Source organism: Furipterus horrens, unplaced genomic scaffold (genome assembly GCF_987537825.1).
Source record: "Furipterus horrens unplaced genomic scaffold, mFurHor1.1.pri manual_scaffold_2, whole genome shotgun sequence".
NCBI classification, from domain to species: Eukaryota; Metazoa; Chordata; class Mammalia; order Chiroptera; family Furipteridae; genus Furipterus; species Furipterus horrens.
In genome coordinates, this window is record NW_028327172.1 from 139,374,262 (window position 1) to 139,400,283 (window position 26,022).

The following is a 26,022-nucleotide window of genomic DNA, read 5'->3' on the forward strand; positions in this document are numbered from 1 at the left end:
TTCTGTGGAAAATGCCATTGGTATTATTATGATAGGGATTGTGTTAAGTCTGTAGATTGCTTTGGGTAGTGTGGACATTTTAATGATGTTAATCCTTCCAATCCATGAACAAGGTATATCCTTTCATTTATTTGTAGCTTCTTCAATTTTTTTCTTCAATGTCTTACAGTTTTCCAAGTACAGGTTTTTTTTACCTCCTTGGTTAAATTTATTCCTAGGTATTTTATTCTTTTTGAGGCAATTGTAAGTGGGATCGTTTTCTTAATTTTTTTCTGATAGTTTGTTATTAGTATACAAAAATGCAGCCAGTTCCTTAATATTAATTTTGTATCCTGCTACTTTACTGAACTTATTAATTCCAGTAGTTTTTTTGTGTGTGGATTTTTTATCATGTCACCTGCAAATAATGACAGTTTTAATTCTTCCTTTCCAATTTGGATGCCTTTTATTTCATTTCTTTCTAATACTATGAATAAAAATGGTGAAAGTGCACATTCTTGCCTCATTCCTGATCTTTAAGAAAAAGCTTTCAGCTTTTCATCATTGAGTTATGTTAGCTGTGGATTTGTCATATATGGCCTTTATTGTGTTGAGGCATGTTCCCCCTATCCACACATTACTGAGAGTTTTTATCATAAATGGATGTTGGGTTCTGTCAGATGCTTTTTCTGCATCTATTGATATGACCTTTATTGTGTTCATGTAGTGTATCACTTGTATTTATTTGTGGATATTGAAACAGCCTTGCATGGTGGGAATAAATCGTGCTTTATCATGGTTGGTATGTGATGTTTTTAATGTATTGCTGAATACAGGTTGCTAATATTATATTTTTTGAGGATTTTTACATCTATTTTTACATCAGTGATATTGGCCTATAATTTTCTTTTTTTGTAGTGTCTTTGTCTGGTTTTGGTATCAGGGTAATCCAGGCTTTGTAAGATGAGTTTGGGAGCTCTCTCCTCTTTAATTTTTTGGAATAGTTTGAGAAGGATAGCTTTTAATTCTTTGACTGTTTGGTTAAATTCAGTGTGAAGACATCTGTTCCAGGGCTTTTGTTTGTTGGGAGTTTTTTTTTTTTTTTTTTTTTTTTAAATTACTGGTTTGATTTCATTAGTATTTCAGATATTCTGTTTTTTATCCTGATCCAGATTGTATGTTTCTAGGAATTTACCCATTTATTTCAAGTTGTTCAATTTGGTGGCAGATAATTGTTCCTAGTATTTCCTTATAGTCCTTTGCATTTCTGTGGTGTTGGATGTCACTTCTCCTCTTTCATTTTCTGTTTTACTTATTTGGGCCCTCTCTCTTTTTTTTCTTGATGAGTCTGGCTAAAGGTCTGTCAATTTTATTTATCTTTTTCAAGGAATCAGCTCTTAGTTTTATTTATCTTTTCTATTGTTTTTTAAAAAATTCTTTTGTTTATTTCCACTCTCTTTTATTATTTCCTTCTCACTTTGGGCTTCGCTTATTCTTTTTTTCTCTAATTCCTTTAAGCATAGGTTAGAGTATATGAGATTTTTATTTTTTTTTTTTGAGTTTAGCCTGTATTGCTATAAATTTCCCTCTTAGAACTGTTTTGGCTTTGTCCCATAGATTTTGGGTCATTGTATTTCAATCCATTTGTCTCAAGGTATCTTTCGATTTCTTCCTTGATCTTGTTGTTTACCCATTCATTGCTTAGTAGCATGTTATGCAGCCTCCGTGTGTTTGTTTTTTAGTTTTCTCCTTATCATTGATTTCACATTTCATACCATTGCGATCACAGAAGATGCTTGATATAATTTCAGTGTTCTTTAATTTACTGAGATTTGTTTTGTGGCCTAACATGTGATCTATGCTGGAAATGATCCCAGGTGTACTTGGAAAAAATTCATATTCTGCTGCTTTGGGGTGAAATGTCCTAAAAATATCAATTAAGCCCATCTGCTGTAATGTATCATTTAAGGCCACGATTTCATTGTTGATTTTTGTCTGGATGAGCTATCCATTGATAGCTGTTATTGTGTTACTGTCAATATCTCCCTTTATGTTGGTCAATATTTGCTTTTTATATTTAGGTGCTCTTACGTTGGGTGTACAGATGCTTACAAAAATTTTATGTTCTTGTTGGATTGATCCCTTTATTGTTATGAAATGCCCCTCTTTGTCTCTTGTTACATCCCTTGTTTTAAAGTCTTTTTTTTTTCTGATATAAGTATTGCTACCCCAGGTTTTTTAAATTTCCATATGCATGAAATATCTTTCTCCATCCCTTTACTTTCAGTCTGTCTGTGTCTTTTGATCTGAAATGGGTCTCTTGTAGGCAGCACAGGTACAGGTCTTGTTTTCTTAGCCATTAAGCCACCCAGTCTTTTGATTGGAGCATTTAGTCCATTTACTCTTCCTGTAATTATTGATAAGTATGTAGTTATTGCCATTTTATTGTTTTCTGATTGTTTTTGTAGTTCTTCTTTGTTCCTTTATTCTTTTGCTCGCTTCTTTTGTTATTTTGATGACTTTTTATAGCGTTGTGTTTGGATTCCTTTCTCCTTATTTCTTATATATCTACTGCAAATTTTTGGTTTGTGGTTACCGTGTGCTTCATATATATAGCAAGCTGTGTTTATAGCAGTCTATTTTAAATTGATGGTTGCTTAAGTTCAAATTCTAAAATCACTGCAGTTTTTACTGAACTCCTGTGCATCTATGTTTTTGTCATTTTTTTTACTTCTTTTGTGTGTGTTTTTTGTATTCCTTAATTTATTGTTGATATTACACACAGTCTTCCTCCATTTGCCTTTTGAACTTTTGTCTAGCTTTATAGTTGTTTACCACTGCTTTTCTTAAGTGTTTGCTCACAGACTCCTTTGGAAATGTGGTGCAAGCAATGAACTTTCTCCCAGAAAAATACATTTATGTACACATCACACTTCCATTCATTGTCTGAAGCCCACCCACAGAACACCAGGGGTCAGAGATGAATAATTCCTACTCAGGGATCAGAGGCCGTTGTTCTGTAACTACAGTATTTCCCTGTCCTCCCAATGGACAGTGCTAGATAAATCCTGTCGTGTTCACAGATTCCCACTTTCAGACATCCATCGGCTGCTCCCTGTTGTTGATCACATCTTTCTTCAGAACCTGTCATGCCAAAGGTTAGACTATAGGCTCTTTGTCATTCAATTTTGCCATGTTTGCTTTAGGGCCAGCAGACAAGGGAGAGGAGTAAATTGTCCACCTCTTATGTACTTGACTCATATTCTTTCTTACCATAATCCTCACCGCCAATATAGGAAGTAAATATAATTAGATATTGAGGATCTAGGAGGTTAAGTGACTAGGCAGTCATGCAACTAGTTAGTGGTTGAGTAGGATTCAAACTCAGATGAGTTCAATGCAAGACCGTCTGTTCTTTTTGCTATACCAACAGCCTCACACTGTTTTTCCCACTGTGACTAGGGAACTACCCTGACTCTAAAGTGACTTCTGGAGACCTCTAAGCTCATCCATCTTGTGGATTTTATGAGCGTAACTCTCAAGGGTCATGTAAATTTTGAAGTCCTCGCAAACCATTTCACTGTGGTCTCCTGAGTACCAGTCATGTACCTGAAATGCAACCATTATCTCTCCATCACATTTCCCAACTATAAAATCTCGTTCCCAGGAGAAACAGTGAACTGGAGCTTGGCTTAGGAAAAAAAAAAAAACTATTTCAATTACTCTTTTTCCAGATGTCTTATTTTTCTTCTTGCATTGTTGCTTCTGTGACTGAAATAGTCTGATGTATTTTGAGCTATTTCCTTTTCCATGTAAAACATCTGCCCACAGGGTCCTGTAGATTGTCAGAAAAATCAGTGTGTGTTAAGACAGTTAGATCTGAGGTGTTTACTCAAGAGGTAAAATTAGAGATGGTGGAGGCCTTGGAATGGGCATTTAATCCATCCTGGCCAGGGTTATTTTATTTTTATAGGTTTCCAACCTCCTTTGATGAACTATCCTGGTATCTGACAATCTTTGTGTTAAGTAAATTCTTATGATCAGCCAATTAGTTGTAGTTAATATTTGTATTAAATAATTGACTGTATATAGTTATCTTTTTGGTCATTCTTAATAGGATTTACTAGGCTTTGATTACATCACCCTTTTAGATAATTATGATTTGCTCAGACTCTCTAGTATGTCATGCAATAATTTTTCTGCATGGCTTCTGTATGAGAAAGACTGACCTTCCCAGAGTGTCTAATTTATTCTTAAAGGCCAGCTGATATCTGGGCAAAATTGATCAACTTCTACCATTTATTATGAAATAATTAATCTTCATTATAAAATATAAAGCTTCCTTCTCATGTAGCTTAGAAGTGCTCTGGTTGGATGAGCTGGACGGAAGTTGAACCTGGGCATAGGAATGTACCTTACTAAAGAGAACGTCTTTTCTATTGGAATGGGGGAGATTAGAGGGTACAGACACATTTCAGGAATGGGGAAGGAAGTTAAGGAGTCTTCCTCTCTCTATGTGGACGTGTGGGAACCTTCATTTCTCTATATAGTAGGAAACAAAGTCATCTGCCAAGATGGAGAAGAGGGACCCGAGGGAGCATGTTTAAGGCTAGATGGCGCTGTTGTAAGGAATAGAAAGAGAGTTGATGTGGTACACACAAAGGGATGACCCAGCAGAGTTGAAGTTGGAGAGGCTGAATCTGTAGTGCAGTCTCAGGGGCAGGAGGAGAGAAGGTAGATTTCTGCTTAGTTCTGGGGTGGTGTAGCATTGGGTGTGTTTACTAAAAAAGCAAGAGGGCAGGCGGATTAAGGGAATAGATGAGAACATAGTTGAAGTTATGAATAATTGATTTTCTCATCCATTTAACAAACATTTATTAAGCAACCATGGAAAAAATGAGTGGCTGGATAAGGAAAGAGGTGACTATAGAAGTAAATGGATACTTTCAAAGAAAATGGATGATCAGATGAGAAGCCTCAGGTGGTCAAGGGCCAGCAAAGGAAGTGAGGGCATGAGAAATCTGGAAGGATTATAATGGAAGCCAGTATTTCAATAGCTCTGTGTGTATGCCACACATTATTCTAGATTCTTTCCATACATTAACTCATTTAATTCTTACAGTAACCCTATGAGAAAAGACTATTGTTACTCACATGTTATAAGTATGGAAAGGTTCAGTAACTTGTCCAAGGTCTCCCCCTTTTCAAGGTCTCCTACTAGTGTGGGGCAGAGCTGGGATTTGAACCCAGGCAGTCTGGCCTTGAAGCCTAAGCATTCCACACTGTGCCATCTTGCCTATAGGGCATTGTGGCCAGGATGGGATGCAGAATGTTGAAGGCGGAGTGGTTCCAGGTGATGATACAGTATTGGAGCTATCCAGAGGAGAAAGTAGCTAAAGCTTGGTGTGGGTAAAAGCCACTGGAGGCAAGACTGGTGGGTGGGTACATTATCCATGTGATTACTAATGTCAGATCTGGAATGATGGCAGAACTGGAGGTAGAGAAGACTGTGGGCTGGGGGCAGAAAGCAGTCACGTGGGTAGGCTGGTGATTAGAAGGCCAGTAGATGGCAAAATGAAGGGTGGAGACAGTGATGCAGTCAGATGGCATGAGTCCCAAAGCTCCAGGGCTATTATCTGTGAGTGGAGAAGTAGTGTGGACATGCTATCGTTGGGGGAGGAAAATGCTAACCCCTTTTCCCAACCCTGAATCTTGAGGGACTGGGAAGCTGTGTCTTGGGGAAGGAGCCATGCTTCAGCTAAGTAGGCAGATGGAAGGAGAATTCTCCATGTGAGCTGAAGGTGTTTGGGGATTTATTTTCCATATTGCAGAGTTCTAGGGATTTGGGAGGGAGATGTGGAGAGCTTGGATCAAAGGCATAAGAACACAGTGGAAATTGTGTTGAGAGTAGGGAAGGATGGGAGATTAAAGGGACCAACACTTTGGGTAGTGACTGAGACACAGGCAGACTGTTGCCTTCAAGGTTCCATGTAGGGCCCTAGTATAAAGTTTCATGGGCCTCCCTGTGGGCCCAGGTCCCAGGTAGTAACCACTGTCCAAGGGGACCAGGTGGGCCTTCCATCTGGGCAATGCCATGAAGTGCTTTCTACAAGACTGTCTGCATTCCCTTAGCCACTACAACAAGCCATGAGTGGGCTTATTCTGAGTCACACACTGTCCCCACCCAATAGGTACTTTTAACCATTTCTGTGCCATAAAGCTCTTTGACAGTCTGCTGAAGTAATGGATCACTTTCCACAATAATATTTTTAAATGCATTAGATAAAATGCTCAGGATTACAGAGGAAACAAGTTATATTAACAGGTTACCAGAATATAAAAACTGTGATATAGAAATATACTGTATTAACACTTTATAGTATAACATAAGAACTAGCAGCAGATCTAATACCTGTTATAATTTCAAAGTAGTGATGAGCATAAATAATATATTAAGCTATAATGTGAGATGAAGATCTCTGTGATATCTACTGGGGTCAAAATGTCAGGTACTGCTATACTGCTCTGGCTTCTTGATCATGTGAATAATAGAGGGAAATGCTACTTTTCAGTTAGAGATTAATGAAAATAACCATGTCATATTTTCCCACCCAAATCCACATGGTCTCTGAATTCTCCTCACAGCCTTTGGGTGGTGGGGACTCCAGATTAAGAACCCCTGCATAGAGGAGACACACGCATAGGTCCGAATTCTTGGCATATGGTAGGTTTAGAATTTCTGACTTTTTCCCGTTTCACCATATCTGCCATGCACTGTAAATAATTAGTTAGAAATGAATGAAGTTATTAATTGTTGCATTTGGCATGGGCCTCATTCATAAAGGTGTGTGAATAGAGTATACTCGTCAGGGCTTTACATCAAATTGTGCCTCTCACTGTAGAGTCTGGGCTGGGACAGATATGTGCCATTGGGGGTCTCACTGAAGCTTCATCCTCAGAGGCCCCACCTGGTTCTGTGCTCCAGGGCTCTTTCTAGAATGGGATTTCTCAGCATCGGCACGATCAACACGGTGGGGTGGGAAATTCCTTGTTGTGGAGGGCTGTCCTGTGCATTGTGGTATGCACAGCACCATCCCTGCCCTCTGTCCACTGATGGCGATAGCATAACCCCAAAGTCGTGCCAAACGAGAAATGCTTCCAGACACTTAGATGTCTCCTGGGGTGGGGGCAATTTGCCCCATGTGAGAACCATTGCTCTAGAACATGGTTTCAGCTGTGAGCCCAGTATCAGCAGCCACTGTTCACTATGGCAGTTGTCAGTAGTACAGGAAGACTATTGTACCCATATCAGAATGACATCCCATCCCCTTAATGTTACAGCAACCTCTTGCTAATAATACAGAGAAATGTTCATGAATAAAAGGGAACTTTCCTAATGCTTTCCCTCAAAAATAATATCTGATTATACTTTCTGTACAATGTCAGCATGTTGCTTTTGTGATATACGAACTTTCAGCACATTGTGAACAGGTGACCTATTATCAATGAATAGAAAAGAAATGGAAACATGTTAAACCATTTTGTAGAGAAACTTCACAAACTCTTCTCCTGGGAAGGCCTTTGAAAGGCTTAGAGACCTATATGACGAAAATGATTTGGCTGAAGTTCTGCCTAGAGCAGGAGCTTGATGACATCCGGGAATCTATTCTAACTGTGCAATTAGGGAAAATGGAGAAAGTCATCCTCATAACTTGCTCCCAAGTTAGCATCTCCCATTATAATATACAGACGTGTGCACAGTAATTTTATCTGAAGATGAAACATAACTTTTAAACATTATTTCTTTCCCATTTTCTACTCAGAGACTGGTTTCTAATACTATTCACCTTTCATTTACTCATTACAAAAAGACATTTAAGTGGCCAGATCAAAAACAGAAAATTCTTTCTTGGTCTAGCTCTTCTCTGATTGTTTCCTGCAGGATATAACCTTACCTCCTCCCACCTTGATCATTTAGCTTGCTTTTGTATAGCATTTTACAGTTTTCAAAGACCTTCCACAAACATTTTTCATGTTTGATATTCCCCCCAAATTATATCAGACTGGCATCATTACACCCATTTTAAACATAAAGAAGTAAAGCTTACCAGCTCAGGATCAAATGATGTTGGGTTGTCTGAACAGGGTTGGTCTGAGGCATGTTGGTCTTGTGGACCATGGAGAAGGGGTAAAACCCACGCTGGGGTGCCAGGACGGGCAAGGGGGTCACTGGGGGTCACTGTTCAATGCCACACTGTTGACAGTGATAGAGAAGGCCTATGGCAGAGAGGGGCAGCGTGGACTGGACTCCCATGGACACACACCAGCACCAGGTACGCAGGTGTGTCACCCATCAGTGACAGGATTTGGGTCTTGCAGGGAACATGGTAGAAAATGATGGAGCAGCTAAAGCAGTGGCGGCTGTCTTGACTCCTGCTCACAAGCTCTGCTTCTGTGGAAGCCATTCATCAGGGCCCCTCACAGCTCTTTCAACTCATTGGTGACCTTGAGGCAGGTTGAGTAGCTTGTCTAACATGACAGGGTGCAAAAATAAAATGTTTTAGGCAACATTGTGCTGTTGAACTTGTCCTTTAGTTGGGTGGTCCCAGCTGGCCTGGCTCCCTGCTGGATTAGTCAGGGTTCTCTATATGGATTCTCCAGAGACACAGAGATATAAATATTCCTATATTTCTAAACATTTCTGTGCTTCTAAATAAAGACTTCTAGTGAGGGGACGACTTGCACAATCTGCTGTCTGCAAGCTGGTGGAGAGCTGGTGGTGCAGCTTCAGTCCAAACCCCGAGGCCTGAGAGCTAGGGAAGCCGACAGTGTAAGTTGGATCTGAGCCTGAAGGTCTGAGAATTGAGGGGACCAATGGTGTAAGTCCTGGTCTGGGTACAAAGGCAGAGAACCAGGAGAGCTGTCACCTGGGGACATGAGAAGACGGATGTCCCAGCTCCAGCAGAGAGCCAGGATGTCCTTCCTGCCGCCTTTCTGTCCTGTTTTGGCCCTCAAAGGATTGGATGAGGCTCACTCACATTAGTGAGAGTAGATCTTTGCTCAGTCTGCTGATTCAGATGCTAATCTTTTCCAGAAGCACCCTCACAGACACACCCAGAAATGTTTTACTAGCAATCTGGGCATCCCTTAGCCCAGGCAAGTTGACACAGAAAATTACCCATCACCTTCATCTCCACTTGAGGTCAGCCAGGTGCCTGCAAAGCTGTTCTTGTTTTCTCTGGGGCATGTGTCAAAGAGGCTCCTTTAACAATGGTTGCCCCGGTGATAGGTCCCTCACTCTGGATGTGGGCATCATGTTTTCAATGGAATGTCTTCAATGGGACAAGAGCTCTTTGTTACATCAGAGCTGGCAGGACACAATTGCTGCTTCACAGATGGTATGCTGATCAGAATACCTGGGTGCTTCCCACTCCTCCGCACCACGGCTCCCGCAGGGGGACAGATCAGGTGACCTGGGTGAATGTTAAGACTCAGCTGTTGGTGTAAGTTTATATACCCCAAAAAAGGGGTTCCGAGGGAGGTTACTGAGACTATTCAACCTTCCTGGGTGAAGAGACAACTTTCTATGTGGTGGCCAAGTGCAGTCCTGCAAAGGGGCAGGAAGACAGATGGCTAGAGACAAGCTGGTATTGGTTCGTCACAACTCACGGATATGTCCGACAGAGGGTGTCAGGTATGGTCATTTGGAAAAGGACTGGTGGGAAACGGAGCAAAAAACTGCTGAGGAAAGGCAATCACGCCACACGCCCTCTTTCTTTTCTTTTGTTGTATTCTTTTCTTCTGTGCTTGGGGCTTTCTGAACTTTTTTCTTCCCAAGATTTTGGCTTTCCAAGCTCTTTAAGAGAGAACAAAGTGTGGGTTTGCTGTGGGCGTGGGTCGAATGGCTCCCTGGCTGATTCACCTCATGTGCCCTTGCCACACTCCTTAGGAGCACCTCCTCCAAGCTCTGATTATCTTTGTATTGTTGTATTTGAACAGTGTTGTGATTTCATTTGCTTGGCTGTGTTTGAGCATGCAGAGGCCCTGGGTTTGCACACCTGCATTCCTTGCCCAGGCTCTGTAGCTTCAGCTTCACTGGAGAGGACACTCCAGCGTCATCACAAGATGTCGATTCAACATGGAAGGAGACAGATACCGTGTCACTCCCGAGTCGGACTGCACAGCCATTCTCGGCGGTGCAGATAGACTCTTTTTTTTTTTTTTTTTTTTTTTTAGATTTAATGTGTTTTATTGATTAAAATATTACATTTGTGCCACTTTCCCTTCCCTCTGCTCCCCTCCACCTGGTGGCCCCCTCCCTCCAGTTGTCCCCCCCTTTTAGATTATGTCCATTAGTTGTGCTTACAGTTCCTCCCAACCTCTCTCCGTCTATTCCATTCCCTCCTACCATGATCCCCAATTCCTATATCATCTCCCTCCCTCTCCCCACTCCCCCTCCCTGTTGGCCTCCCCCCACTATGTTTCCCTTACCCACAGTTCCTTTTCCACTCTCGTTGCCTGTTTCGTTTGCCTTTGTTTCATCTCCCTAGCTTCTGTTTTTTAAACCAGTCCCTTTAACTTCTCATATAACAGTGGTTTGGATCTAATGAACTCTTTCAGTTTTATTTTGTCCTGGAAACACTTTCTCTGTCCTTCTATTCTGAATGACAATTTCGCTGGATAGAGTATTCGTGGTTGTAGGTTTTGGATTTTCATTACTTTGAATATTTCTTGCCAGTCCCTTCTTGTCTGTAGGGTTTCCCTTGAGAAGTCAGCTGATAGTCTAATTGGGACCCCTTTGTACATAATTCTTTTCTTCTCTCTTGCTGCTTTTAAGATTCTCTCTTTATCTTTAATTTTTGACATTTTGATTATAATGTGTCTTGGAGTGGTTCTCCCTGGGTCCAGTCTCTTGGGAACTCTCCTTGCTTCCTGGACCTGCAAGTCTATTCCCTTCCCCAAGTCTGGGAAGTTCTCCTTTATTATATTTTCACTCAATTTTTCAAGTTCTAGTTCATCTTCCTCATTCTCTGGCAAACCAATGATTCTTATGTTGGGCCTTTTATAGCTGTCCCAGAGGTTTCTGATCCTCTCATTGTTGCTTGCCATTTCCTCTCACTGCATTGGTTGACTGCTTGTTCCTTCTCCACATTCCAGTTTGTTGAAATGGACTCTGGATTCCTCACCATCTGTCTCGTATGTGGTTTTGTTCCTTGCGTTATGAAAGTTTTTCGCTTCTTTCATATCTTTTTCCTGCTCTTTTGTGAATTCTGTAAGCCACCTGATAACAATGGCCCAGAACTGAGCCTCTGACAGGTTTCTTATCTGTTCATCTGTCAGGTTCTCTATCTGCTGTCTGGTGAGCTGCACCACCGGGATCTCTATATTTGTCTGCCACATTTTGACAGATGCGTTTTGTTTTCCTGGGCCGGCTGTCGGGGGCAGGGGGCAGTGCCTGCGTACGCGTCACAAATCAGCGACCGCCGTTGCCTGCCTGTGGTGCTTTCTGTGGGGGCGGGGGTCCAAGATGGATTCACACAGTTATTCAGCTAGGAGACCGGGATCCGTCCTCCCGCCCCCCTGGGCCTCACTGTTCAAGGCGATGCTGCGGCTGCTCCCCAGCGCCGGAGTCGCGCCGGCCAGGGGCTTGATTGGAGTCGCGCAGGCCAGGGGCTTGAATGCCTCCAGGATTTTTCGCAGCCCCGCCGCTCCGCAAGCAGCTTTGCCTTCTTTAACTCTTACCTGCCCAAATGGCACCGCTGGTTTATAACTTCATATGTTGGGCTTCCGTGTAGCTTTATTTTCTGGAATTTCTAGTTATCCTTTGTTTTGAAGTAGTTGTATTCCACTATAGTTGTAGAGGGAGACCTAGCGTGTCCGTCTAAGCCTCCATCTTGGCCGGAAGTCCGCAGATAGACTCTTAAGAAGCTACACCATCGTCTCTCGAGACGGACGGCTGCTGACGATTCCTTGACCGCTCCCATATGTCCCAGCAGGCCTTCAGGTTAGGGAAGAAATCAGTTACTTATGACTTGGCAATGTTCTCCTTCAGACACCAGAGCTCTCTTTTCTCCGTTTTAGTTACTTTTCTGAATTGTGCCTGTCATTTGAAATCAATAGAACCTATGTATCTTTTCTTTTTAAAGACCCACTCTTTATTTTTGTTATTTTAAATAAATATTTACTGATTCCAGAGAGAGAGAAAGAGAGAGAAACATTGATTGGCTGCCTCCCACACATGTCCTAGTGGGGGACCAAATCTGCAACCTAGGTCTGTGCCCTGACTGGGACTCGAACTGGGGACCAAATCTGCAACCTAGGTCTGTGCCCTGACTGGGACTTGAACTGGGGACCTTTCAGTCTACTGGACAATGCTCCAACCAACTGAGCCACACCCATTGGGCAATCCAATGTGTCTTGTTAGGGCTTTTGAAATGGCAATTGACATTCACTTGAAGTTGAATTGAAGTAAGTCTTTGCTCCTGATGATTCTAATGAGGACCCTGCACTCTAATGGGGCTCAAATAGGCTTACATAGAGCCTCATTGATCTTGTTGGGCGATAAGAAGCAACCTCTTTGGAGTGTTTTGGAACAGAGTAGGAGAGAAATCACTCCTAAACTTCCATATTGTTGTTCTTTATGTGGGGATAATAATCATCTCTGGAAGAGATCTTTAAGTCAGAAAGAGCTCTCTTTTGGTAATTTCGTAGCATAAATAGCCCATTTTCTCTTAATAAATCAACAGCTTAGGCAATAAGAAAAGATTATTATAGCATAAAAGAGACTTGGGAGTTATAACCACCAAATGGCAAAATGTGAGCCTTATTCGGATCATGATTTGAACAAACCAAATAAAAAAAAAAATCAGTGAGGTAAATGTACTGGGTATTGGCTAATATTAACCAATTATGTTTAATTTTGTCGAATGAGATACAGGTATGATGGTTATGCTTTCTGAAAGTGTCCTTACAGCTAGAGAATCCTACAAAAGTATTTACAGGTGAGATGATGTGGTATCTGGGATTCCTTCTAAAATATGATTTTTAACAGTTGGGGAGAAGCCAGTGGATAGATGAGAGGAGGGCAAAATGCTGGGCACCGGCGAAGGTGGACGGTGGTGGATGGAGGTTCACAGTACTGATCTCACTACTTTTAAGTGTGTTTGGAAGTTTCCATAATAAAAAAGGGACTTTTTAAACAAAAGATTCATTTTCTGGGTGGAGATGGAAAACAGGATGTGGCAAACATGATATCAGCTGATATGAAGAAGACCAGGGTGTTGGGTTGTCTTTCCTTGCTGCTAATACTCAGCTCTGAAAATCCTTAAATACTTGTTTTTCTTTACAAGATGGAAGTTATTTGGGGGGACTGACTGTTTTATTTATCTTTCTAGTTCCTACAATGCTAAATAAAGTTTTCCTGAGTTTACTACATGTCTTTTTTGATTTTAGGAGCAAAAACATTTATGATATGTCCTGTTCTCTTGAGCAGTACTACTTCATGTCCTCAAGTCTACTTTGCCTGCTATCAATATAGCCATACCCACTTTCTTATGCTGAGGGTTTCCATGATATATTTATATCAACCAATCTATTCTGGTTCTTTTCTTTTTTGAAGTATATTTTATTGATTATGTTGTTACAGTTGTCCCAATTTTTCTCCCCTTTGCTCCCCTCTTTCCAGTACTCCCCTTCCTCCAGCAATCTCACCCCTCTTAGTTCATGTCCATGGGTCGTGCATATAAGTTCTTTGGCGTCACCGTTTCCTATATTATTAACATCCCCATCTATTTTGTACCAACCAATTATGCTTCTTAATCCCTGCACTTTCAAACTTTTTGTGTCTGTATTTAAAATTTATTTCTTCTAGGTAGTGTATATCCAATTTGATCATTTCTGTCTTTTTAAAAAATCCTCACTTGAGGATATGCTTATTGATTTTAGAGGGGAAGGGGGGAGAGAGAGGGGGGACAGAGAGGGTGGTGGTGGAAAGAAACACATATTGATGTGAGAGATAAACATCGATCTGTTGCCTCGACCAGGGATTGAACACACAGCTCAAGTATGTGCCCTGACTGGGGATCAAACCCACAACCTTTTGGTGCATGGGACAATGTTCCAACCAACTGAGCCATCCAGTCAGGACTCATCTCAGTCTTTTAAATTAGTGTTTAGTTCATTCATATTTTATGGTTGGGTTTAAGTATACTATCTTGCTATTCGTTGTTTTCTATTTCTATCCGTTATATAACCTTTGTTCCTATCTTAGTAATAAGACAGGATGCACAGTGAAGAAAGTAGTCTCTTCCCCTGTTGGGTAGGTGCAGAATTCCAGGATGTATCATCCACATCCCACGCTTTGGGAAGTGTGCTCCTGGAGCACAGGTCCAGAACACCATGACTGAACCACCCTAGAGGAGGGCCTCATCAGCCTGCTGCCTTTCACTGGACCTCACAGCGAAGGCCACTGTCTCCTGTCATCCTCAAGTTTCATTCAGCCACAGTTCTTCGCCTACTTGAGAACTATATGAATGGCTTTAAATACATGGCTCCAGCTGTGGAGCTTATTGGGGTTATGTCAGTTTCTTAGGCTCAGAATTGGGTGATCACTACCATTGCAGGCAGTCTTGTGCATGGAGTGGAGACCAACTGGTCATCACTAGTTCCCAGCTCTCTTCACTCCACCTGTGCTCCCTAGTCCATAGCATGGACTGAGGTTCTTGTTTGGTTTTCTCCTCCTGACTGTCTGCCTGTGTCTACACTACCCAGTATCCTAGTCCCCACCCAGGACTAGAGCACTGCCCCTGGACTCCCAGTGCATCATCAGGTGCCCAGCTGTCCTGTGCTCCTGCCCAACCTCTCTCTTGGGCATAGCACCTCAAATAGCCTCCTACTCCAGCACATGCTCCCTCTGCAGCCCAGGAAGGCCTCCTGAGGCCTGTCCCACCCTAGTAAGAGCTGGCCGTATAGGACTTCCCAGCTCGTCCCCCTCCTCCTTCTTGCCTCATACATAAGGCTTCAGCTTTAACAGTCCTGGTTAGACCAACCCTAAAACACAGTGCTGAGCTCTGGGAGCTACATGAGATGATGGATTGGAGGATTCCAGATCATGACGATTGGAGAGGTCAGACCACGAAGGGTCCCGAAGGATGTGCTTTGAGAACTGATGTGGGAGCTGAAGGGTCTGCCCCGGGACAGAGAGGGTTTAGGGGAGATGAGACTCTGCACAAACCTCCTGCGTACTACCCTGGCAAAGAGGAAATGGCTTTATTCTGTGCGGTTTCAGAAGCAAGAGTTAAAAACCATTTGTTATGTTTTGTTATAAGGCACAGAGGTGTGTTTACCTTTGGAATAGGTAGTTGTGGTAGGAAAAAACAACAAAAACTGGGTTGCATGCGAGGCGTGGGCATAGCCAGAGCTAACGGTACTGGATGCTTCTGTCAGAAACTGAGGCTGTGACGATTCTGTAGCATCTGAAACCAGTCTCCTTTGAGGCACAACACTGAGATCACAAATGAATCCCTCACCAGACTTAGTATTTCTTCAGTCTCTCAAAAGGAGGACATTCCACTCTCCCTGCAAAGGGCTGCTGTTTCAGGTCGGTGTTTGCATTGCTGAGTTCAGGCACCCTCATCAGTGTTTGCAAATATACACATGGCAGGGGAGGTTGTGGCCACAGACTGTGTGTGCAGAGTAGGGTTATTGACTTGTAAAGTTTAACAAATGCTTACTGAGTACTCAACAAGTTCCAGGCACAGAGAGAGGATGGTGAGTGACGGAGACCAGGGGCAGACACACCTGTGGCCTTCCAACAGCTCATCATCGAGCATAGAGGTGAAGACAAGTATGTACATGACTGTAATGCAGATCCCAAAGGCAAACCCCTCTATGTACCTTATCATAAAATGTAACATAATTGGTTTTAATTCTTGCCTCTGTGAGATAAATGCAAAAAGGGAGGTTCTAAGCACCACGGGAGTGTGGAGAGTGGGTGGATTCCATTCAGTTGAGGGATCTGGGACAGGCTCTGTGAAGGTGGCATCAGAGATTGGCCTTGGAGAGGATGCTGTTTAAGGTGTGATGGTGGGTACATGCCAGGTGGAGGAAGCATCAGGGACAAAGACTCAGGAGTGAAGCTTGGGGGATGTTTAGGGAACAGCAAGACTAGTTCAGAGTGCCTGTAACTCAGTGCTTGTGAAAGAGTAATGATGTCACATCAGGAAGTGAAATGAGGGCTGTCTCCTGGACTATGGCTGCCTTTGAAGGTTTCCGAGCAGAGAAATGACATAATGCAAGTGTGCCGGCATGTGTTCCCCAAGTAAGGGGACGTCACCCAGAGAGACCCTGCCTTCTAGAAAATTAAACTTATAGACGGGGGCCCATGGGATGTCTGCAGAAAGCCATTCTAATTTGGCTTCATCTACTCAGTTGCTTTCCCGTGCTCTGAGGTTTTCAAAGCCTCTATCCAGATGGTCTCCTTTCCCAGGCTGACTTAAAAATAAGTGATTTATTCTTCAAACCCTGTCAAGAGGTTGTCTTTCTTATCTCACTACCAAGTGGGAAGGCCAGGAAAGGATATCATACGTCGGTCTGTTGAACATTTGGCAAGTATCAGAGTAAGAGCATGTTTTCCAGACTCTGTGCTCCCCTTCGAGACTGTAAACTGGCTTTTGGCGAAGCATCCTCCTTACACTCCGCACTGTGAGACATACGCCCACTCAGCCAAGGGGGAGAAGGGAAAAAAGCAAGCTTGCTGGGGCTCAGACAACAGAGAGCCAGACTCCTGGTTTCTACCACCTCCTGGTATAACATAAACCTTCTGGGTTCCCATGGAAGGCAGAGAGTGAGGTGGGGGTGGAGGAGGATGTTGTGGAAAGAAGGAAATGAGGGAGAAGGAAAGTGACCGAGAGAGGGGACACTGGAGAAGGAGCAGCAGGTCCGGACAGTCTTAAAGGCAGAGTGTGACAATTAGTGTGTGACATGAACTTCCAGGCGCCAGACCCTTGACAAGCCTCACGTCCAGTCCTCACAACCATCCCAGCAGTTTGATGCCATGGTCCGATTTTGTGGAGGGTGAATAGACTCCCCGAAGCTTGGTCCACTGCTCAGGGCCATGTAGCTGCTGAAGAGGTGCTGGGCTGTAACCTAGGGCGTGTGGCTCCAGAGCGCCTCCTGAGGGGGGAGGTTGGACGGGGGTTGGGGCGCGAAGGAGGAGGCTCCAGAGTTAGCACCTGCGGCAGAGGTCCAGCTGAGCCTGGGAGAAGGTGGGGAAGCCATCAGAGTGGGGGCACTCAGGAGTCTGTCAGTGTGGCCGTGCTGCAGGCTGTGTTCACAGGCATGGACAACAATTGTAAGGGCAGAAGTGGGACAGACGAGAGAAGTTAGGGTGGAACACTTTGGGAGTCCAGAGGTAAGGCCTGGAGATAGCAGGGAGGTGGCTGCAGTCATGTGAATGTACTGAATGCCACAGAACCTGCACATAAAAATGGTTAAAATGGCTAATTTTATGTTCAGTGTACTTTACCACAATAAAAAGAAATCATTAAAAAAATAAGGCCTGGCTTTCCCACTGATCAATGCAATCTGTTAGTGGGCATTCCTTCCTGGCTGCAAGTTCAATCAATTGTTGAGGCAAATGGGGGACTGGCACCCCCTCTGGGCTGACCTCACAAGCAGACACACACTGCCCTGGGGCCGGGGTCCTGGTACAGAGGCGGCTCTGGCCACAGAGGATGTAAAAAGTTTATGAGTGAAAAGGTCACCTTCTCCGGGACTAGAGTGGATTTGATCTTCATGAACTGTGGGTTTTTAAAAGCTGGGGCTGCCATTCTTCCTCACTCAGGTTGCCTCCTTAATTCGTGTTAACTTGAATATCCAGATTGCTTGCGAGGGGGATTATGGAAGAGGATGAGAAGGCAGTCATCTGGAATGGTGGTTTTCTGTTTTATTTTTCGGTAATCGAAACCGCCATGTCCCAGACAAATAGTATCATGTGTGGTTTGTCCGGGGTTTTCTTGAGAGTTGGAAGGCGGCTGTGCTGTGGGGAGCACGTCCGGTGTGTGCTGCCAGGGGTCAGGGAGGGCTGTGGGGAAAGCCGAGGCTCCTGAAACCTCTGCGTGAGCTTCTGGTTTGCAAATGAATTCTGATTGGAAGACCTCAGGCATCTATCACAGAGCTTAAGAGCATGGGGGCACAACCTTTTAAGAGAGATGATCTGATTTCAAGTTCAAGCTTCATCATGTACCATGGGGCTTTAGGCAAGTTACTTCAGCTCTCTGAGCTTTATTTAAATCTCGAAAATGGGGAAAGCAGTACAAACTACCATGTGGGTTGAATGTCAGAATTTAATAAGGGAATATGTCCAAAATGCCTAGTACAGTGCCTGGCACATAGTAAGTGCTCAGTTAATGGTAGTTGTTGTTCTTTCTCCAATGCCAGAATATAGTGATGATCAAGCCCTAAGTCTGAGGATCTTAGTTCCTTAGGTAAATGACTACCCCCTCTCATAACCATGAAGCAGCTCTGATTGTCATGTCTACATTCGATGTCCTCAGGCAGTTGGCATGCTTAGCAACTGCTCCTTTGGGAATCTGGGTTGAGAAGCCTAGATTCTGCTTGCTTGCTCAAGCCCTCACTCTTCCCTGGGCTGGGCTTTATACCTACAATGGCATCTGCAAGTCCTTGTGATTCCTGCAGGCTAGGATTTAGTCATAGCACATCTCCCTGGGGGCCGAGTGCCCCTCTTTGTGCTAATCACCAGGGTGCGCTGTGGGGGCTGAGTCTGTGCTGAGCACATGCAGAAGGAACCACATGACCTGTGGCACCAAGGTGCGTGCAAGAGAAATGACACCCCTGAGCTGGTAACTCCTTCAAAGAGAATGGCTCTTTAACTATTCACTGATTTCTAACTGCATGAGAAAGACAGGTATGAATATATTATCTGTGCCAAAGTGTAAGCATTAGAAGTAAAACTCAGCTTCCTTTTTACTCAGTCTCAGACCCCTCCCCAGAGATGGCCATACTGACAGTAAAGGTGCTTCCAAATTCTGACTAGGGCTTTACACACAATATATGGACCCTTAAAAAATGGTTTTGTATTGAATGTAAACTGTGGTTTAAAAAATGACATGAAAAGGAAGATTAATAAGAAAGGATGGTCATTTACTTTCAAATCTAATGGCTCATTCTAAATGGAGTTCAGAATTATTAGCTTTACAGTATTTGAGTTTGCCAATAAGATACATATCTTTAATGCTAAAAAGTAGTGTTGTGGCATCTTTTTCATAAATGGTATCATACTACAGGAGTGGTTCTAAAACTTGGTGATTGTTTTTTTTTTTCCACTTGATATATATGTAAGAGGTCTTTTCCCTCATCTTCTAATTCTGCATAGTATTTCAGAGAGTGGGTGGGCTGTAGTTTATTTAACCATCCCCTCTTTAAAATTTTTATTTTTTATTTTTCAATTAGTTTATGTTCAATATTATTTTGTATTTAGTGTCACGTGTGCAGCAGAGTGGTTAGATAATCATATACTTTACAAAGTGTTTCCCCCTGATATTTCCAGTACCCATCTGTCATGATACAATATTATCGACTCTATTTCCTATGCTGTACTTTTTATCCCCATGACTATTTTGTAACTACCAATTTGTTCTCCCTTCACCTTTTCCACCCAGTCCCCCAATCCCACCCTCCCCTCTGGTTCTCTGTGTCTGAGTCTTCCTGTTTTGTTTGTTCCTTTATATTGTTCTTTAGATTCCACATATAAGTGAAATTACATGATATTTCTTTTTCTCTGACTGCTTATATCACTTCGCACAATACCCTCTAGGTCCATCCATGTTGTCACAAAAGGTAAGATTTCCTTCTTTTTTATTTATTAGCCATTCTCTTTTTGATGGGCATGAAAGTTGTTTCAAGTTTTTCAATCTTATAAACAATTCTGCAGTTCTGCAGTGAGCATCCTTGTTTTTCCCCATTAGGAACATCTGTGCATATTTTCATAGATGGGTAATGAGAAGAGTGGAAAATACAACTTTTATAGGTTAAAAGCAGACTGAAACATAAAATTTTATGGCTTTATTCCCCTACTAGGAATAAGACATAAATAGGATCAAGAGTGTATATAAGAATAAGTAATAGGCAGGAAGGCAAACCAGAAAAGCATATACTCTAATTTTTAATACTGTCATCATCAAATATTAGTCTGTAGTTTTTGATCCATTCCAAATATGTATAGAGCTGCATAGTTCCAATACTATAATTTTAATATTATTATAAAATCCTTCTGGGTTTTAAAATTTTTGGCCAAAAATGTTTGAAAAAGAGAAACATCCTATCATATATTAAAACTAATTTAATAAAAGCCACATGGGATTGATATACCAACCTATAGCTAAACAGGATGAAGTAGGTCCAATGAGACCTTAGTACAGATAAATCAGAAGTCTAAGGAAGAGGTTATATAATCTGTGGCTAAGGGGGAGGTATTCAATAAAATGTGGGGGGATGAATTGATTTGCTCTTTGGAAAAAACTTATACACTATTTTCATACCATATACACAAATAAATCCTAGTAAATTAAAGAAATAAACATAAAATTAAACCTTAAATTAGTATAATACTTTTGGAAGACAATTTGGTGACATAATGCAAAATTCTTAGAAATATTTACCACTTCTAATCTAATAATCTAATAATTTCACTTCCAAGTGTCAACCCTAAAGAAATAATCCACATCAAGAAAAAATGTAGAACAGGAGTGACAGCTCTACCTAAGACACAGAGGCAAACATACACAGGAGACTTCCGGCCAAGATGGAGGCCTAGACTGACACACTCCATCTCCCTCCACAACTAAGAAGGAATACAACTACTGCAAAACCAGAAATAACAAGAAGTTCCAGAAAATAAATGGAAGTCCAATGTATGAAGTTATAAAGAAGTGGGGCTCATCCAGACAGGTAGGAGGGATGAAGCTGGGGTGGAGAGGTCAATCTGTGTTGGCAGTGGCAGCAGTGGCAATGGCGGGAGGACGGCAGTAAGCACAGACACCCGTATTTAAGGGGAGGTGAGAAGCACCTGGGGAACACCCCTGGCTGCAGACCAGACCCGTCATCTTGCGATTCCAATGCCAAGGAAGGCAGACCCCCATTGCCTTGAACTGTGAGGTCCAGAAGGGGTGGGGATGAAGGAGGAGGCTCCTGGTCTCTCAGCGGAGAGTGAACAGCAGGAATCCATCTTGGACCCCTACCCCAACAGAAAACGCCACAGCATGGTGAGAAGGGTTGCCCGGTTGTGACAAGTGCACGGGGCTCCACCCACTATAGCGTAGGAGGCATGACAGCCCTGCCCAGGAAGCAAAGGTAAACACAAAATTGTCAGGATGGCACATATCATGATAGAGATCCTGGTGATGCAGCTGATCAGCCAGCAAATATCTAATCTAACGAAGCAGCAGATAGGAAATCTTTCTGAGGAACAGTTCAGAGCTTTGGTTATAAGAATGCTTACAGACCTAACAGCAGATCTTAAGATGGGGAAGGAATGAAGGCTAGTCCTGCTGAAATGAACAAAAACATATATGAAACTAGTGATGAGGGAAAGAAAATCAGGGATCAAATCAACAAATTGGAACATAGGGAAGGAACAAATTGTCAACCAGTGCAGAAAGAGGAAATGAAAAGTGAGGAAAATGAGGAGAGGCTCAGAAATCTATGGGACAGCTATAAGCGGGCCAACATCCAAATCATAGGGTTGCCAGAAGATGAAGAAGAACTGGAAATTGAAAAATTATGTGAAAAAATAATGAAGCAGAACTTCCCTAACTTGGGGAAGGAAATAGACTTATAGGTCCAGGAAGCACAGAGAGTTCTAAAACAACTGGACCCAGGGAGAACCACACCAAGACACATTATAATCAAAATGTCAAAAATTAAGGATAAAGAGAGAATCTTAAAAGGAACAAGAGAGAGAAAGAGAATTATGTACAAAGGGGTCCCAATAAGACTCTCAGCTTATTTCTCAAAAGAAACTCTGCAGGCAAGAAAGGACTGGCAAGAAATATTCAAAGTAATGAAAAGCAAAAACCTACAACCATGATTACTCATGGTTGTCATTCACAATAGAAGGGCAGAGAAAGTGCTTCCAGGACAAAGTAAAACTGAAGGAGTTCATCAGATCCAAACTCCTGTTATATGAAATGTTAAAGGGACTTGTTTAAGAGAAAGAGGATCAAAACTATGAACGTTAAAATGAAAACTATCACAACAACCAACAACAGAAGCTAGGGATCCAAAACAAAGGAAAACTAAGTAGGCAATTAGAGTGGGAAAAGAGTTATAGGTATGGGGAACATTATGGGGGGAAGTCAGTAGGGAGGGTGGGGAAAGGAAGGGAGATGGTACAGGAATTAAGCATAGTAGGAGGGAGTGGAGTAGACAGGAAGATGTTGAGGAGAACTGTATGCACAACCAATGGGCATGGACTAAGGGGGGGGAGGACAATTGGAGGGAGGGGAGTCACTGGGTGGAGGGGAACAAAGGGAAAATAAATTGGGACAACTGTAACAGCATAATCAATAAAGCATATTAAATTTTTTTTTAAAAAAGAAAAAATAGTATCTTATTTTCTTTAACATTATTTAAAATAGTACAACGTTTAGATACAGCCTGTGTGCCCCCAAAAAGCTATAGCTAAGTAAATTAAAGAGTAAAATAGTTGCAGCCATTAGAGTAAGGAAACTGTTGGATTGCAAGGTTTTTGTGACATGTTAGTTTAAAAAAAGAAAAATTGAAAATAGCATGTTTATAACCAGGTTAAAACAATCATGCCAGTGAAAAAGAAAGGAAAGTGGTCTTTCACTGGTGAAATGGTAAGTCATGTTTTTTACTATCTATTTTTCAGTCGTCCAGTTTTAAAAATAACTAGCATATGATAGTTTTAGAATTCATTATTTCATCCAACAATCACCCTTTGGAGCACTTACTGTGTGTCAGGCACTGTATTAGGCGGTAGGGCTATAGTCCCTGTTTTATAGTAGAAGAAAGAGACAATTTACCATTAATAAGTAAATCTGATCATCTGAGGCTATTAGGGCCACAAGCAGGATGCTGAGATAGTCATTGGGGGAGGCCATGCACAAGAAGAAAGGGAGAGATAGCTGAGGGGCTGGCACAACACAGGACGAGGATAAGCCTGCTGTGCAACGTCATGAAGCAGCATCCCAGAGAGGTGGAACAGCAGCTTGTTGAAGAGGTTTCTAGGAATAACTTAGACCTGTTAGCATAATGGAACAACAATTAAGGCATATTTATAACTTCTCATGGCTAATATCCATTTTCCATTTGTCATGGAGTCTGGTCATAACCTTGCACTGGGTAGGATTCTGTAATCTAATGCCTTTCATATGTACATTTTGCCCTGGCCATGTTATTGACATTTTCAGGTTCACAAGGACTTGTGCCAGATACCAAGCCAGAAAGGAAGCCTTTGAAAGTCAGCAGAAGCATGTCACTGAAGTGCTTTGGTATCTGCTTGTCATCTGTTGTTTCAAGATTTTCCAATAATATTGTCCCTAATAAAATATCAACTGAGAATTATTTTGGACATGAGGTTATGGACAGCCCAGTGGTATGTAAGAATAAGTTAACACTGAGTGGCTTTAAGGTTTACAAATGAATCTATGCATATTCTGAACAACTTATCAGTAGAGATACTTTGTGAAAGAAGGAAAACACCTGCCAAGCCAGCAAATGGAAGAGCCAGGTTTGAAGTGAGGTCCCACTAAATCCCTCCACCAGTTCTTTTTTTTTAAATTAAGTTTATCGGGCTAATATTGGTTAATAACATTATTTAAGTTCTAGGTGTACAGTTCTATAACAACACATCATTGGCATATTGTAGTGTGCTCACCAGCCAAAGCCTAGTCATGGGCTGGCACCATATATTTGACCCTCTTTACCCTTTTCTCCCCCCACTCTTCTTCCTCTTTGGTAACCATCATGCTATTATCTGTGTCTATGAGTTTCTTTTGTTTGCTTATTTGTTGCTTTCTGTTTTATATCCCACATATGGGTGAAATCATACGGTTCTTGACCTTTTTTGTCTGACTTGTTTTGCTTAGCATGATAGTCTCAAGATTCATCCATGTTGTCCCAAATGGCAGTATTTCATCTTTTCTTATGGCTGAGTAGTCGTCGTCGACAGCCGTCCGTCTCGAGAGACGATGGCGTAGCTTCTTGAGAGTCTATCTGCACCGCCGAGAATGGCTGTGCAGTCTGACTCGGGAGTGACAATCCCTGCCGCACTTGTCACAGGTGAAGGCAGATGGCTGTTGTTGCTGCTGTTGACGCTGCTTCCGCCTCGATCTTTTCTGGACCGCCTCCTCGTTGTGCGCAGCCTCTGCACGTGACGTACCTTGCCTGACCGCGAGCCTCCAGGCTAGGCGGTCGTCTGCTTGAACTTCCCATGTGTTGAGATTGATGGAGCATTGTGTCATGTCCTTTTTGCAGATGTCTTTGAACCGCAGTTTTGGGCGCCCTGTCATCCTCTTGCCTTCTGCTAGCTCGCAGTAGAGGAGGTCTTTGGGAATACGGCCTGCATCCATTCTTTTGACATGGCCGAGCCACCTGAGTAGTATTCCATAGTATATATGCACCACATCTTCTTTATCCCATCCATTGAAGGACGCTTAGATTATTTCCATGACTTGGCTACTGTGAATAATGCTGCAAAGAACACAAGGGTGTACATAGCTTTATGAATAAGTGTTTTCAAAATTTTCACGTAGGTACCCAGAAGAGGGACTGCTGGGTAATATGGTAGTTCTAGTCTCAGTTTTTGGAGGACCCTCCAATTGTTTTTCATAGTGGTTGTACCAGTCTACATTTCCACCAGCAGGGAACAATGGTTCCTTTTTCTCCACATCCTCACCAACACTTATTACCTGGCTTGTTGATAACAGCCATTCTAACCGGTGTGAGGTAGTGTCTCACTGTGGTTTTGATTTGCGTTTCCCTTATATCTAGTGAAGTTTAGTATCTTTTCTTATGTCTCTTGGCCATTGTATACCTTCTTGTGAAAAGTGTCTGTTCAGGTCCTCTGCCCATTTTTTAATTGGGTTGTTTTTGTTGTTGTTGAGTTGTATGGGCTCTTTGTATATCTTAGATATTAGCCCTTTATCGGAGGTGATGTTTGCAGATCTCTTCTCCTCTCTGATTGGCTGCCTTTTTGTTTTGTTGATGGTTTCTTTTGCTGTGCAGCTTTTTAGTTTGATGTAGTCCCATTCATTTATTTTTGCTTTTACTTTCCTTGCTTCTGCAGTCAAGTTCACAAAGGCCTCTCTGGAGACCAAGGCCCACAAGTTTAGTACCTCTGTTTTCTCCTATGTATTGTATTGTTTCCGGTCTTATATTTAAGCCTTCCATCCATTTGGAGTTCAGTTGTGCGTGGTGTCAAACAACAGTCTTGTTTCAGTCTTTTGCAAGTGCAGGGCCGCCTGACTTGATTCAGTAGCAGAAAACCGAGTGCCAATATCTGGCTTTGAAAAAGTCTCCCAAGCAGACTTTCAGCTGAGTCAGGCCCTGGATGTGGCCACGTGGGCAAGTCATCAGTCCCTGAGAAGTAAACAGGATTGTACTCACAGCTCATAAATCTTCATCACATTCCCCAACAGGGCGGTGGCAGGAGCCCTTAGGGTTTTCAGCCAACGGTGACAATGCCAGGGAAACACACCAGCCATCAAGGCAAAAAGTAGGGCCTGGTCCTTAACTGCCCTTTGCAGGAGGAGCGCTGGACACTGAGCCCCAGGACTGTGAAAGGCCCCACTGAAATGGACATCAGATCATAGAGGGGTCAAGCTGACAGTTCTGTTGGAGAGAGCTGGGGAGGCAGGCCAGCATTTGCTCTGGGCCAGGTTTCCTCTAGGCTTCCTCTCCTTAGTGGCCCCCAGTGGTCCATGGTCCAGCCATCCCAGTCTCAAAAGCCTCACAAGTAAGCACTGAGATCAGAGGGGACTGCCTTGTGCATCTGGACCAAGT

The 26,022-nt window shown here is 42.6% G+C and overlaps 1 protein-coding gene across 1 annotated transcript in view; it reads left to right on the top strand.

The window, feature by feature from the left end:
* CCDC3 (coiled-coil domain containing 3) overlaps window positions 1-26,022 on the top strand; it is a 92,499-nt gene that overhangs the window by 44,732 nt on the left and 21,745 nt on the right. The gene's annotated exons all lie outside the window — the stretch shown is intronic.